The 16,927-nt window shown below is 34.1% G+C and overlaps 1 pseudogene; it reads left to right on the top strand.

The window, feature by feature from the left end:
- Positions 1 to 1,231: 1,231 nt before the first annotated feature.
- Positions 1,232 to 16,927, top strand: part of LOC122515838 — a 252,365-nt pseudogene continuing 236,669 nt past the window's right edge.

The following is a 16,927-nucleotide window of genomic DNA, read 5'->3' as shown; positions in this document are numbered from 1 at the left end:
TTTTAAAGCAGGAATAGGAGATATCTATGAAATGTCGGTTGGTTTACTGTTGAAAGATAATTTGAAGTTTTTGTTCTCTTCTTTTTTTACCTAGAAATCATTTTTCTTTATTCTTTGTTCGTTCGTTCGTTCGTTTGTAATACTTTATGATTCATTAATTCGTTTCTTTAAAACGTGTCGTTAGTTGTTTGATACGCTTTCTGTTCTTTTGCTCATAATAAAGATTTCTGATTTATCCTCCTTCTCCTCCCACCCTCACCCCCACCCCCCGTTTTTAAGAAAAAATAATTGCGAATAACTTTCTTGAATAATTACTCGAGTCTTTTTAGAAACTATACACTACCATTCCTCCTTTCTTTTGTACGTATTTATACTACATATGTACACACAACGATATTCGGTCCAGAGAACTAATATGCATTGTTCCATACGCTCGTTACTAGAACGTTCTGTTAGCTTTCGTCGAATGGAGAGTATGATAAAGGGAGAGGGGTAAGGGTAGACCAGAAGAGAGCTTTGGTCGGTGAAGAACATGCTAGTCAGAGAATGGGGTTCATGCGAATCCTGTAGACTCTCTAAATGGTGTACGATTATATTTGTTGAAAATTCATCTCCATTCGTTCGATCTATTTTATCGAAAATCTATCGAAGAATAAACTAATCGAAAGGATAGAACTATTGTTAATAATCACTTAGTCACGAATCCAATAAAATAAACGCACGAATAGTCTAATTGTTATTTATAATAATAATTATTATTATTATAATTTTTAATATAAAAGAAATAAATATAAATCATTTATTTTACTCAGGTAAAAATGTTAGTATTAGGTTGTCCCATAAGTTCCTTCCTTTCTTTAATTTATAATAAAAACAAGTGTTGTGCAAGATAAAACTTAAGGAAAGTTTAGAGACGATTCGATATAAAACACCATATCGATATTTACAAAAATCAATATAGCGGTAAAGTAATATAACAAGTGTATGAATATTAATTGGGTATCTTTCGATATTAGAAAGATTTGAATAGACAGATAGAGATAAAGAAAGAGGAAAGAAGGGGGAAGGAGAAGGGGGAAGGAGAAAGGGGATATACGAACGGAATCTCAGGAAAGCAATCACGTTGACGCGAAATACATATACATAGGCTTGCTTATGTATGTTAGGTAGGTTGAACGGTAAGAAGAATGGAAGGGGAACGAAGTGAATTGAAAGGAACATATCGTGCTGGCTAGCTACTCTCGAAGGGACCGAAGAATGGCCGTGGACCCCTGTCCGTCGTAGAATTGGCGGTGGTGGGGGTAGAGAGCGTGCGAGGTTGCGCGTACGAGTGCGAGAGAGAGAGATTAACTGAAGGAAAGACCGAACGAGCGCGCCAGTCGATTGGCTGTTGGTGGGGACAGTGCGGCGCGGTGGTGGGGGTTCACGATCGGCTGTAGCGGCAGTTGCCATCCGAACGTCGTGCGCGAAACATATGTGTCGTTCCGTCCTCTACGCGCGTCAACTTATTCGTTCGCGTTCTATGTCGTATTATAACAAGACGACGACAACGACGACGACGACGAGGTGGAAGAAACGACAAGGCTTCCTTACACGGTTTTTATCCATTTTGTGAATTTTATCATTCGCGAGATATAATCGACGCCGCCGGGTTAGTTATTCTTCTTTTTCTTTTTTTTTTCCTCCCGATAAATAACGGAGTTACGGAAATAACCTATATAATAAATAAACGAGTAATTGATTAATCGAATATAAAAGAAAAATAAAAAGAAACAGTGAACATTGGTTGAGTGAATCGGGGCAGTGTTTCATATTATTTTGTGTTGGAACCACCGAGGAGGTAAAAAAGAAGCGTCATGGCGTCTCCATGACGACGATCGCTTCTTCTTATTCGGCGTTTTTCTACGACCGATTGGCACCTACATTAAGTGTCCTGAAGTATTAAATAGTTCGATCTTCGATTTCTTCGATTTTCTTCGATTTCTTCGTCAAGGGAAAAAAACCGCCAGATTATTTTGTAATCTTTCTTCAACTGTTGTTTTTTCTTGGGAATAGAATTATTTCGAAGAGGAAAGGTGTGTGTGCATGTGGTGGGGAAAATTGACAAGCAAAGGAAGGAAAAGGAGGAGGAGAACAACGACATCATCATCATCATCATCGTAACTTTCGTCTTGTTGTTGGTAAGCGTGAACATATCTTACGAATAAAATCATTTCTCTAATCGATTTGATAATCGAAATTTAGAGTTGCGACGCGCCACCAGGATCGCATCGATACTTGCTGCTGCTGCTGCTATTGCAATTCCCGCGCCTCTTTTGATCACGTTTTTTTTGTTTTTTTTTTTATTCGATACCGTTAAAGGATAGATACTCTCGCAGCGTAGATTTTTCTTATCCCTTTGAACGCGTTATTCCCGCGACTCTCGAGTGATTTATATCGATAATACGAAGTAACTAGATAAAAGGGAAAATAAAAATAATAAAAAAGAAAACTAGATATAGGAAAGAGAGAGGCCTTTTTTATCGCGTGTTTCGTTGCGTGACGCGTTTCTTCTTTGGGTAGTGTGCTTCGTGGTTCGATGCCGAGTATAATAGGCGTCCCCCCTTTGAAGGGAACGAGCACTGCTTCTTCTTTTACCAGCATTGAAAATTGCCATGTGAGAATGACCTCACGGATCGTTGTCGTCGTCGTCGTCGTCGTAGTGTCTTGTCTTGTCTTGTCTTTTCTTCTTTCTTCTTCTCCTCCCTCTTGGTTTCAAGGGCGAAAGAAAAGTTGTTCTAAGTACGCGCTTTAGAACTGCATTCTTTACTACAGCTTTTCCCGATATAAGTGCATGCATGTCCTCGATGTGGAAGAAAGTAATGGCCGCCATTGATAGAAGGTAAAGGGGTCCTGGTTAAAAGTCGTAAATCATTTTGGAACGGAGTTTCCTTAAAAACGATCTACTTTTCACCGTTACTCAGCATACATACATACATACATACATACATACATACATACATATGTATTTATATACGTGTACCTACTTTTATTTATTAATATAAATCGTTTTGTGTTTTCACGTAAACATAACATTCCAAACAACTTCGGGGGGTGAATTCGTCGAGACGCGTCGCGATTTATTTTATCCGTTCTACACTTTATTTAAACGTCAGAAGTTTTCTAAAGATAAGTCCGGATCATAAATTTGAACCACGTTGCATATATACACTCGATCCTTTATTTCTATTTATATCAGTCTCGAGAGGGTGAGGAGAGGGGGGAGGGGGGTGGGTTGAAAAAAAATAAAGAAGACGAAATCTCTAACGACAAACTCGATTACACGAAGTCGAAAAAATTTCCGATAATTTCGTCGGAACAGACGTCATTAAAACAATATTAAATAATGATTTATTAGAAATTCTTCGATATTAGACGCATTAACGAAAATTTATCGTTTTCAAGTATTTCATTTATAGCGTCGAAAAATATTATTGCTAGATGCGTCATCATTTTTTTACATCATTTCCTGTCATTTAATTTTCTTACAAAATATTATTTTCGAATTCATAGTTTAAGTTAAATCATGGAAATTATAAATGTGTAAGATAAAAAAGAAATAGGTTTTTAATAATTAACCCTTCATGATTCAATTGTTTTCAAGTTCCAGATGAAATAATATATTACTGACAAAAGTTATTTATTTTTCTTTTTTTTTTTTTATATATGTAGAATACTATAATGCAAATATAAAAAATGTAGCTTTTTCATTCAGAAGAAGACAAAGTTGAGCCTCAAATCAGATTAAACTTTTATGAGAAATACACATTTTTAATGCTGTATTTTAAATACCTAATGCATATTATAACTTAGCATTATTATATTATATTAAGGTTTAAAAAACTTTTAATATGAATGTGAAACATATAAATACCGTGTGACTTAAAAGTAACATGGCAAAGTTACAGACGATTAAAAATAGTTATACGCTAAAAACGAGCCTTTACGAGTTATTTTTGTAATAAAATCCTATTCGATTGTAATTTAAAATAATTTCCATGATTTACAATACAGATATTATAAACTTTATACTCGAACAATATATTTAAAAAAAGAAAAGAAAAAGAAAATAATGACAACGTACAAATTTACATACGTTAGACGACAACGTATTACTTACTAATACTTTCATTCAGAACACAGGTATCACACTCACACACACAGATATATACACATACATATACATATATAAGTATAAATTTCATAATAGAATTTTATAGAAATAGAAGGGATAGATGTAATAGGAGTGAAATTTTTGTCAATTTTAAATACAAATCATTCTGAAATTCTGTCTGTGCGTGATTCCTTCATCACGTTCCGTTAGTAGTTAGGAAGTTAACGAACGAATGAGAGAACGAGTTTGCTTGTTCATAGTCGATAAGTTAAATCCATTTACGTCAAATAGCATAAGCGTATCGTTACTTTACCGACAAAGCAAATCCTTGGCTTTCGTTCGGACTAGACTAGCTGTAGGGAACGAGAAGGAGAGTGAGAGATAGGAGAGAAGAGCGATTTACGTCACTTTGATTTCGAAATCAAACGGACTACTACTACCACTACTATTAGCACTACTACTACTACCATTACTATTACTACTCTCCTAGCACTGGTTGCTCTTGACGGTTCATTAAATAGAAATTAGACGCAACCCTGACGGCTTAGGACAGAGGCTACGCCTGCAATTACGCGTGGCTTAAGCAACCAAACGGTATACGAGCAAAGCGAATGTTGTGTTTGTTTTCTATGCATCGGCACAGTGCAGCGGTTTTGGTGCAACACGCGATCTACAGTTTGAGACACAACACCGGTTACAATCACCACCTTCTCCTTTCTGACCAGAAAACCCCTTTAGTCCTACATTAACTCCAACTCACCACTTCCTAATCCTCTTATTTACCCCCCACCCTCACTCCTCTCCATTTCTTTTCGTTTTCACCTCTTAAATATAATTTTTTGGAAAATTCATAATAAATGTTCTTTACCACTTTTGTACTTTCTTTGATAGAATTTATAGGAATCGATCACTCGCCTAAATCTCTTAATCCTACATCAAACCAGTTTACCACTTCCTGATCCTCTTTACTTACCTTTACCTTTCCTTCTCAATATTCATATTTTTCAGGGAATTTCCTTTATTCATTTCTTTCATCTAGAAAATTGGCAGCTAGTGCTGCCTGCTGCTGCTGCTGAATATTTTCATAAATTACCTTTACAGTAAAACGATAAGAACAACAACAAAAAGAAAAAAAGTGTATTACTTTTTACGAATGCTTAACATTTTACTATTTCATTCTATCGTTTATGACGCGACGGGGGAAATTCGTATAGGTCGAGTATAATAATAATAATAATAATAATAATAATAATAATAATAATAATAAAAAACAAAGGAAGAAAAAATAGAAAAAATCGAAGAAGAAGAAGAAGAAGAAGATGAAGAAGAAGAAGAAGATGAAGAAGATGAAGAAGAAGACGTTGAATGTCCAGGGCAGAAGATAATCGCGCATGTATGTAAGTACGATTGAAGTCTAGAAAGTCGAAGGGAGCTAAACGTAGTAAAATACGTACGGGGAAGCAACCAGACCGGCTCCCAACGCGTTCTCTTACTTCCAAACCGGTTTTCTCCCTCCGTTTCGTTTCTCTTTCTCTTTCTTTCCCTTTATTTTCTCTCTTCTTGTTCGATTCTTCGCTCGTAACTCGAACGTAACGACGTAGCACGCTCGGCTACGATAGTGGTCAGGCTACAGCTATGGCTACGGGTATGGCTATGGCTATGGCTATGGGTATGGGTATGGCTATGGGTATGGCTATGGGTAAGGCTACATCTGGCACAACGTAAGAAAAGCATCACCAATCTTTAGGATGCATTCGTAGAACTCTCCAATGATATACCACCTACTATTTTTCTATTTTACTTACTCAAAATTTGAACTTTTTCTATTTTATATAATTTTTTTTCTTTTTTTTTTTATGATATGTAATGTATAATATTTAATTTTTTATAATATTTATTATGTATTTTTGATGATTTTTTGTTAGTATTTGAAAGTATGTATAATATCTGGGATAATATTGTGATCTTGTGTGTTTAAATAATTATTCAAATTAATATATGTTCTTTTTTATTTTATTTTTTTTTTTTAATATGGAAGAATTATTTAGAATTATTTATTTTTTATGATTTTCTTAGTATTCGAAAGTATGTATAATATCTGAGATAATATTGTGATCTTGAGTGTTTAGATAATAATTATTCAAATTAATATGTTTTTTGTTTTTTATTATATCGAACGTTTTTTATTATCTCGATATAAGAATCTACCTATAGGAAGTATTACAGTTTCAAATTTGGCGATTAACAAATTAAAATAAAATAAAATAAAAAATGAGAAGAAGAAGAAGAAATTAGAGACAAATCGAGAAATGATGATAGGCCGATTGCTAATTCAACTGTTGTTTTCTCGTGTAATTTTAAAAGGATGAAAGTAGACAAGAAAAATGAATTCTTTGTTTATTTTTTTATTTGTTTATTTGTTTTTTTCGTTCGGAACACAATATTTCGTGACTCGATTTAGGTTCCGTCGACGATTCCGAAGGATTCGTTTAGCTACTTATTTCATTTCAACGTTCAACCTCGATGATAGACATAATCGTTGGGTCTACGCCATGTCGTCGTGAGTTGCAATTTGCGATGAAATTACAGAGAGTGCAATGTTACGAGAGCTGTAGATAGGACAAAGAAGAAAGAGGGTGGGTGGGAAGTAGGGGGGAGGAGTAGGAGTAGGAGGAACGAAGAACGAAGAAGAGTAGCGGAGAGAAATTGTTAACAAACACCTTGTACATTCGTATGAGTAGAGTAATAATAATCAGGTAAAATTATCCAATATAACATGTATAAATTTGTCTTATATTTTTATTCGTATTCTTATCTGCATAAAAAAAGAAGAAGAAGAAGAAGAAAAATAAAATAAAAGAAAAAAAGGAAATGAAAATGAGTCTCCGGGTACAACTAGCGAAGCTTTCTTTTCGCATAATGAGTTACCTCATTATTTTCAAAATTCTGACACAATGGACGATATCATTCATCCTTTACCAATGACACTCAGCTACTCCCCGTTCCCCCTCCTCCTCCTCCTCGTCCTCCTCCTCCTCCACCCTCCCAACCCCCTTGTTTCACTCCTATTTCTTTTTACAAATTCTTGAGATGATCTAAATCTTAACCGAACCGCACGAGGGTTTCACGATCGATAAAATTCATTTCGATAGATCGCTTTTATATATTTTCTATTTATTTCGTTGTTTTTTTTTTTTTGTAAACGGTATGATAAGGAAAATATATTAACATTTTATTTAATTTAAATTGCATATTAGATTTATAATACGTTACCGCGATTCTAATGAAAACAATCGTTCAATTTTATTCGTCTATTTTATTATTTTATCTTCCTTATAGAAATAATTGTCAATTTTTCTTTTTTTTCTTCTTTTTCTATGCAGATAAATCTAGCAAACTTTTGAAACGGGTCTAATACTTATCGTGTAACAATTAGATAAGTTAAATGTTAAATAGATAGGAAAGATTCTAATGAAAACAATCGTTCAATTTTATTCGTCTATTTTATTATTTTATCTTCCTTATAGAAATAATTGTCAATTTTTCTTCTTTTTCTTTTTTTTTATTTTTTTTCTTTTTTTTTCTTTTTCTATGCAGATTAATCTAGCAAACTTTTGAAACGGGTCTAATACTTATCGTGTAACAATTAGATAAGTTAAATGTTAAATAGATAGGAATGATATTTGAGTCAAACAACTTATATTCTTAAAACCATCCAATATATTATATTTTGTTGTTCTATTTATATTATATTCTCGTACTATCTTTTCTTGAAATCGTGCTTCCTAGTAGATCGACAATTTTTGGTTTCGTGTCTATTCGAAATTCTCTCTCTTCTCTCTCTTCTCTCTCTCTCTCTCTTTCCCTCGTTCTCTCGTTTCGGCCTCGATAGGAATTCCTCTCTTTTACCTGTTTCCCTTTGAAAAGATACTTTTTACCCCAACGTGCCTTCGCAACTTGTCTGCTTTTTAAAATACGATACCACCCGCTTTCGTTGAAACGATTTTTTTTTCTTTTTATCTCTCTCTCTCTCTATTTTTTTCTTCTTTTTTTTTTCTGGGGTAAATGCGTTTACGAAAAGCATTAGTTTATCTCTCGTTCGTGTCTTACAACAATAAACGAAAGAATTTAACGGAGAGACGTCGTTTGTTAACAATATATTATTTATCGTTTTCATTGGTCCAAGGATGATATCAACATTTACATTTCAATATATCGAATATATTTATTTATTTTTTTTTTCTTTCTATCCACGATATATTTTTCCCCTCGAATCAATTTGCTTCGTTCGAAATTCTATTCACGAATAGTTATTTCCATCGACGTGTAACTTGCATCCCTGATTCGTGTTAACGTTTGTAGAAAATCATTAACAAATAGTATACTGATTGTTATAAACACGTTTTCCAAACGTTGTTTATTATTATATCAAATAAATCCTATTGTCCTATTGTAATATTTTCAATATGAAAAAACTTGACCAATTAATTTATCTATTTTTTCCTACCCCACTCCCGAGTTAATCGTATTTTATATTCGTTAGAGATAAATTGATTATATTTATATTTGAAAACTAACAATAAGTATTACACAATTTTGTAATAACACGAAATAACGTGTCTCAATGAAAACGTATTTTATTTTACATTAATTTAACGAACATATAAAAGTTCATTCATGTCTACGTAAAACGAGTAAGGAAAAGTAAATATTAATGAAGAAATGAAGAAATGAATAATAAAAATCTCGTATAGTCTTTATTTCATGGGAAACATATTAACCGTGTAAGAAAGATCATTGAGTTGTATTACTTTATTCGTAAAATGAGAAAAAAAAAAAGAAACATAACAGTTATTAGTAAATACATCTTAAAAATACGTATACATATACTAATATACGAATGCAGGAGAGGTTGTTCTGATAGTATTGGTAAAACAAGAACACACTGTTACTAGTCGGACAATTGCAACAACGGTTACTAATTAGATAGTTCAATTAACGTAAATTCTAACGTAGAATAAGTTTGCAAAGTAAAAAAAAAACCCTTTTTAGACAAAGAAGGACGATTCCCTTCGCACGAGCGGATGTGAATCGATCTAGACGTCGTGATAAAGAAAGATGGCGTGAATTTAACACAGAGAAATACAAAGAAAGTGTGTGAAAGAGAGAAAGAGAAAGAGAGAGAGAGAAATACATTATTATTTAAACTAGCTATTGTTCGTAAGAGGGAAGGAATTATTTTCTCAACTTGCAAGAGAAAGAAAGAAAGAAATAAAGAAAGAGAGAGAGAGAGAGAAATAATATAGATAGATAAAACTATATTTCTATTCTTTTTTTTTTCTCTTCTTTTTTTTACTTTTCTTTTTTACCTTCTAACCTTCCAGCTTACACAAGTGTAAAACGTCGGTGTAAAAGTGCCGGTTCGAGTTTAAACTTAGGCTAGCGCTCTCCTTTCGCTGGTGCCCTTAACGTATAGTGCAAAGACCGCTAATGCTATACTTGAACTTTGCGGTTCTTTCTGAATTCGTAATATCAAGACTAACTCCTCCCTTTTTCTTTTTTTACTTTCTTCCTTCTTCGTCTTATTCGACCTGTGTTGTATAGAGTACTAGTCATCGAAGAACATCTTTTCGCTACCTCCCTCAACCTCCCTCCTTCTCTCCACACCTCCCCCCTCCCCCCTCCTCACTCCCACTCGTTTTATCCTTTCTCTTATACTGAGACGTAACACGTAAGTGTAATGTAAACACCTAACGCATTTTATCGACACGCGAATGCGACCACTTAACGGGATTGAATTTTTAAACAGTTTCTAACATTTCGTTTTCTTTTATTTCATTTCTTTTCTTTCTTTTTTAGTTTGTTTTATTTATTTATTTGTTTGTTTGTTTTATAACTTCGTTTACCAATCTCATTTATTAATATTCGTTTAAATTTCGTAGTAATTTAATCGATAAATTTATCATCACGTAAAATCGTTTTGTAATTTCTACAAAAAAAAAAAAAAAGAATGAATAAAAGGAATTAGAATAATAATAAAAAATCTTAGCATGGAGAGAGAGAGAGAATTTCACTGTACGCGTGTTACTCAAAGGGTAAACTAGAAAAAAAGAGGGAAGTAAAAGAAAAGAAATAAAAAGAAAAGAAAAAGAAAAGAAAAGAAAAGAAAGGGGTGAGGGAGAAATGGAGAGGGGAGACTTGTTCTACCACTCTTCTTCTTCTTCTTCTTCTTCTTCTTCATCTCTAACACAGAGCAACGTTGAGTCTCGGCACGTGCCGATGCGAGAAAAAGTAGATTCGTATTTACGTGTAAGTATGCATATGCATACACCATAACAATTACAACAACATATGTGTATGATATATAAGGGGGAGAGTGGGGTGGTGTTGGTGGGTTGCGTTTGTGTAATTCTCGCACACGAATAAATACGAAGTAAATGTTTTCTATGAGATAAAGAGAGAGAGAAGAAGAAGAATAAGAAGAAGAAGAAGGAAAAAAGGGAAAGAAGAGATGTGTAACGCGTGTATTATAATATGAGATTGGCGCGTGCCGTTTTTGCCATTTACAGAGAAGAAGAACAGTTCTCTCTTACAGTGAGAGAAACTCGTTTGTCTCCTCCTCCACCTCCACCTCCTCCATCTTCACTCACTCTGTCATCTCGTCGTTTCTTCTCTCCGGTCAAAGAGCGAATGAGATGGAAGAGAAAGTTGTAAAAAAATAAAAAGATGTGTCCTGTATTGTGTGGCCCCCATCGGTCTATGGTGGTAGTTCGGTTGGTGGCTTCTATGCAAATCTTTCTCTCTCTCTCTTTCTCTCTTTCATTTGCCGTGTTTTATCTTCACCATGTCGAAAGAGAAAGTAATCGAAATCGTCGATTATTCCGAATAATCATAGTAGGTAGTAACGTTTCGAAACTGACTATTTATTTGCTTTCTATTGTATTTTTCTTCTCGTATCCCAATTGCTTTTTTAAATCCTTTCGATATCAAACACGTTTAATGTCATCGGAATTGTAACCAAACCCAATAATAGTAGTAGTAGTAGGGTAGCAGGTGTTTTATCAATTTTTATTGGAAAAATCCTTGTTTAAATTTTTTTTTTTTTCATTACGTTCGTGTACAGTTCGTTTATTTTTCAATTTTTATTTCTTTTTTTTTTGTTTATTTAGGAACGAATAATTTATTCCTTTGTTTCTTCTTTCTTATATATACATATATATATATTATTATATATTATATATAATAATTAAAAAATTGTCACACAAGTTTACTTTTCTTTCTCTCTCTTTCTTTTTCTTTCTTTATATTTTTCTTCTTATTTCTGTTCTTTTAATTTACGCGAAACGATCGGAAAGCACGCGAACGATCGATCTTTCTGTCACGATCGTTGTATTTCCCGTGTTTCCCCCTTAGGTCCCATCCTTTTTATCTGTCTTTTCTCTACTATTTTATTTCACGAGTCGTGCAATATAGTATGCTACTCTCCGATTGCTTTGAAACAATTTTTCATTCTCTCTTTCTCCCCCTCCCCTCCCTCTCCCTCTCCCATTCAGTATTTTTAGATCTCGACGACTGTATCGCGATCACCATTGGACAACGGGAATATATCTATGTGATGCCGTATAATATCGCTAATGGTTCCGCCATGAATATCGTAGTACTTTCGATCGGACAAATCCATAAACGTCACTCGTTAATGTTCGTAATATCGACTAAATTTCCCTTTCCACGAGTTACCCTTGTAATTAGATCAATTCCCCCCCTTCCCCTCTCCCCCCTCCCACCTCTCTCTCTCTATCACACCCTTTCCAAACCCCCAACCCCTTTTCCTGTCATTAAAGGAGAGAACAAGATGACATATTAATAGTTTTTTATTTTATTAATTTAAAATATTATATAAAATAAGTAATTAATTTTATTAATAATTAATTAATTAATTTTTTTTTTTTTTTTTTTACTACTATTTATCCGATTTTACATCGATATTTATCGAACATTTCAATTTGCATTTCATTTTTAAATCCCCCGTCCCTTTTTGATCCGACAAAGTATATTTCAATGGTTTGTACATGTACGTTCTTTTTTTTTTTTAATTTGTAATTTAAAAAATTGATGAAATTTTCTTCCATACGTATTTTCGTATTCGTTTTGAGTAATAATTAATTTGCGGTTTTGCGTATTAGAATAATAATATTATATATATAAAGAAAGTTGAATAAATATTAATTGACGTATTTGCAAAATTGATGAGTATTAAATTTATGCGAGACACGTTTAGTAAACGCAGTTAGTAGTAGTAGTTGAAAACATTTTTCTTTTTCATTTTGTTTTCTTTTTTAATTTATATCATCTTATGTTATTTACGATCGTAAGATTATTTATTATCCCCCCGCAGTGAAGTTTGTTTTTGTCCGATCTCATTTCTTCCTATTCGTCGCACACTATACTCGTAATACTTCTTTTCCTTGGCAAGCTAATGCGCGTTGGATCGAAACTAGCACGGGTATTACGCGTTTCGATTGGTCAATAAATAATGTTACCAGTTTATATTTAAATAATAAATAATATTACACACGGTATTTTTTGTACATTTTCTTTTGTACAAAAAAAAGGAAAAAGATCAACTAAAATATATTAATACAAATAAAATTAAATATATTTTTTACAGTATATTGTTATAATTTTGCAAAAATTATTAATATTTCGTAAATATCACTCATTGTTATAATTTCTTTTTTGTTATATTAAAAATAAATATCCTATACGCTAAATTTAAATAAACAATATTACGGAATATTTGTTGTTACAAAATTTAAATGAATAATATTCCCCATAAAGAATATATCGTTCGACTCAACCCATAGCATTTTATTATTTGTTATTTAAATAAAAAAAAGATTAGTATCTTTTAATATTGCAAATTTAAAGATTATTTATTGGCTAAGCCGATAACAGAGTTATATGGTCGTTGTCGTCGTTGGTTGCCAGAACGGTCGAGCGTGAAGGTAGAGGTAGAAGAAATAGAGGGAGTAGGGAGGGGGGAAAATGATAGAAAGAGAGAGAAAAAGAAAGAGAGAAAAAGAGAGAGAGAGAAGCCATTACCCAGAGAGCAAGAAACGAACGAGCAGCATGGGCCAAGTACAGTCTCAAGAATAAATTTGATCGTAGCTCAGAGAGTTTAGAATGAAAACTGATCAACGTAACTCGATCTCTGTATACTCGGAATATACACACATACACACACACATACACCTATACACTCTATTATATTAAACACGTTTCAATCGAGAAACGACTTTATAAGCAACGAACCGATATCACAAACCCGATTTACATGATAAACCTCGAACGGATATATGGCCGACGCGTATGCGAAATTATAATTCGCATTGAGAATTTATTATGCGCGTACTAGCGATCATTATTATCCAAAGGGAGGTTGGAAGGGGGAAGAGGGTGATAGGAATGATGAGGAGGTGGTGGAGGAGGTGGTGGAGGGCTAGGGGGGAAGGAGGGATTCACGAACGATCGGTAAAACGTACGTACCCGAAGGTAAAACCCGACAAAGCGTATCAAACGCGAATATTTACGAGATCCCCGTTCTATATTCATTAATTTTGCTTATTTTCTACATTATCGTTACAATGCCGTTGTCTTCTTGACTTTAGTGCTGCTACCGATACCGATACCGATGTTTGATGCTGATGCTGATGCTGATGCTGATGCTGATGCTGTTATCCAATACGTTAAGTGGGTGGGCTAAAAGAAAAAAGAAATAGAGATAAAGAGAAAGATTAGGTTTGGTTAGGTTTGATAAAAAAATAAGTGACAACGAGAGAAGTTTCTTAAAAGGAATTTGAATTATCATGTTTTCTTGATTGCTTTCTTTCTTTTTTTCTTTTTTTTCTTTTTAAATGAGAAAAAACTAAATACTCGAGGGATCATTGAAAATTGTTGAAACTTTTTTTCTCTTTGAAATATTTCTCTCGGTCGAAATGATACAGATTTAAAATTTACACGAAATATATATGAAGCATTGTTTTTTTCGTATCTACGAGCTCACGTCAGATATAAATTCCAAATGAATCATTAAATGATAGCTTGTTTCTTATCTTATACGAAAATTAGAATAGGTGATTAATTTTATCTCGAGATTTCTCGAAAGTTTTCGCAGAAGTGTTCTTTCGCGATAGTTTTTTTTTCGAGAATATCATTTAGAAATGAAAGATTTTGTTGATAAAACCTATGGTTAATGTAATAAGAAAATCTTATTTTTCTTTTTCTAAGTCCGAGAAAAATTCATTGCGTAAATTTATTAAAAAGTATTTTCGTTATATTTTCTACAACAACAACAACAACAATATTAATAATGATAAAGATAATAAATGAAAAGAAGAAGAAGAAGAAAAGAAAAATAATCAACTGGTTGCACTCGAGAGGAGATACTTTCACATAGGTTTACGACAAACAACGAAAACGACGACGATTCTTGACTTTCGCGCGACAACGTGCACGTGAATGAGAGAAGGTGATTCGTTGCGCAAGCAGCCAACCAACGAACGAACGTAAGAACGAACGAATGAGCAAAAGGGATCTTACGCAAGTAGCCGCGAGCCGCGTCGTCCATTTATTCGTTTCCTGCCATTTTGAAATTTCACGTTTATATAAAACGTGCATTATATATATGTACATATATATATATATATATGTGTTTTTCTATTTATGTATAATAATTTGAAACGAATCACTACATATATATATATATATATCATAATATATTATTTATATACGTTTAATTTGTGTATGTATCGAAATGCAGCACTGTTTTCCTGCCAAAGAAAATCTCACATACGTAGGGATTTGGTTGGTCCTTTCAACTTCCCTTTCTCGTTCTCTCTATCTCTCTCTCTCTCTCTTTTCTCGGCATTCCAACAGGTGTTAAAGCTGGCGCGCGCGCGCGCGCGAGCATTACCAACAACCCTACTACTTCTCTTTCTGTTCCTCTTGAACCTTTACGTACGCAGTTGTCGTCGTCGTCGTCGTCGTCGTTTCACCCTCTAAAGTTGCTGCTGCTTTTATCATCGAAGAAAGAAAAAGAAATAAAGAAAGATGATACGTAGGTACGTAAGAGAAAGGAACAAGAAGTACCCACGTATGAAGTCAAAGTAAAAAAAAAAAGAGAATAAGGGGAACGAGAGTCATGAACGAGTTCATCCTTTCTGTTAAACGACGGGGAATGAATGAAAGAATAAAAAAGAATAAAAAAGGGAGGGGGGGTTAAAAATAAAGGAAGGAAACACAAGGAAAGAGAAGAAAAAAAAAGAAAAGAAAAGGTAGCTCGTTGGATATGGAGTTAGATAATCCCTTTTTCTCTTTTGCAGGGATCTCTTAGAGTTTAGTAGACCCTTTCCACAAACACCTCGATGTCCTTTCGACTGGAAAGAATTTAACTGAGCAAATCGTCCGTTATATAGATCTGTATACACACATCTATATGTGTGAACGTATGAACGTATGTATACAAAATGTAGACACATGGTTTTCAGACCCCACGTATACCCACCCACCCCTGTATACTAGGTATACCAACCCCACGTTTTGCTAGCTTGCTATATACCCCAGCTACTAAACGTATCCAGATCTCGGTTTATCGTGGGTTGCATTTCTGGGAACAACGTATGGACCTTTACGAGCTACAGGTGGTGGTACTAGCGGTGTATGAACATAGCTAGCCAACCAGTCAGCCAGCCAGTCAACAGTTAACCGGTCGGACTTAAACGTGAAGTTTCGTTCTTTCGTTGGAGAGAGATCTTTCGTAACTTTTACGAGACTGGACAGCACGTGTTTTCCTTCCTCTCTTTCTGCTATTTTTATTCCAACCTCGAGCATTTATTCGATACGGATGAAGCAGACTAGTCGTCGTCCCCCTTGTGTTGTCAAACGACATTTAATTTATATAATCCGATATATGTGTATCTCTTTTTCTGGGGTTTTTTTTTTCCTTTTTTTTTACGTATACTCGATTAAACGATATCTTTTGCGTGTGTAAGTGTTTATGTATATATATATTTACGTTATATACGTTTAACTATTCAGATATGTTTCAACATTGCCAGGTAATTCAATGTCCAGGAAAAGATACGTTGAAAACGTTACGCTTCGGGCTATTTCGTTGGTATAGAAGGGTAGACAAAACAGGGAAATAAATTTACTGCTTACACTAAATCACCGAAAGTCTGGTCGCCAGCCAAACGACGGTGTTCCTTTCTCACCATATATATTAAATAAATATATGTGTATGTGTGCGTGTAAACGAGTATCTTTCGTTGTATGTGTGTATCGTTTGGATTAGAATCGTCGTTTCGTAGTTAGAATTAAAGATATAATTTATGTAACGGACTGTACACGAAGCGAACGGTTAGCCTTGAAGTCGAGCGGCCTCTCCGACAGTCGATGGTTTCTACCACCATACCCCCGCCATAGTCACTGGCACCGAGACACTACACCACCATAGTGTCCCTATCACTATCACCATCACGAACAACTTCAGTAACGTTGTTGTTGTGTCGAGGAACGCCATGGTTTCAACGTCGTTGTTGTCGTCGTAGTTGTGTTTCGTAGTTGCTCGTTTTCCGTAGTATTCGTATTTGTGTTATATTCAACACATAAGAATGAACAGTTAGGAAAGTATAGTATCAGGGTAATAGAGAAAAAGGAAAGGTGTCCAGGGGTGGACGTACTATCAAGCAAATAAGTTAACTATCGATCGTTTTT

This window comes from Polistes fuscatus, unplaced genomic scaffold (assembly GCF_010416935.1).
Source record: "Polistes fuscatus isolate 324 unplaced genomic scaffold, CU_Pfus_HIC Scaffold19, whole genome shotgun sequence".
NCBI lineage: Eukaryota > Metazoa > Arthropoda > Insecta > Hymenoptera > Vespidae > Polistes > Polistes fuscatus.
The sequence above is the reverse complement of the archived record's forward strand: the minus strand, read 5'-3'. Positions and strand labels throughout refer to the sequence as shown.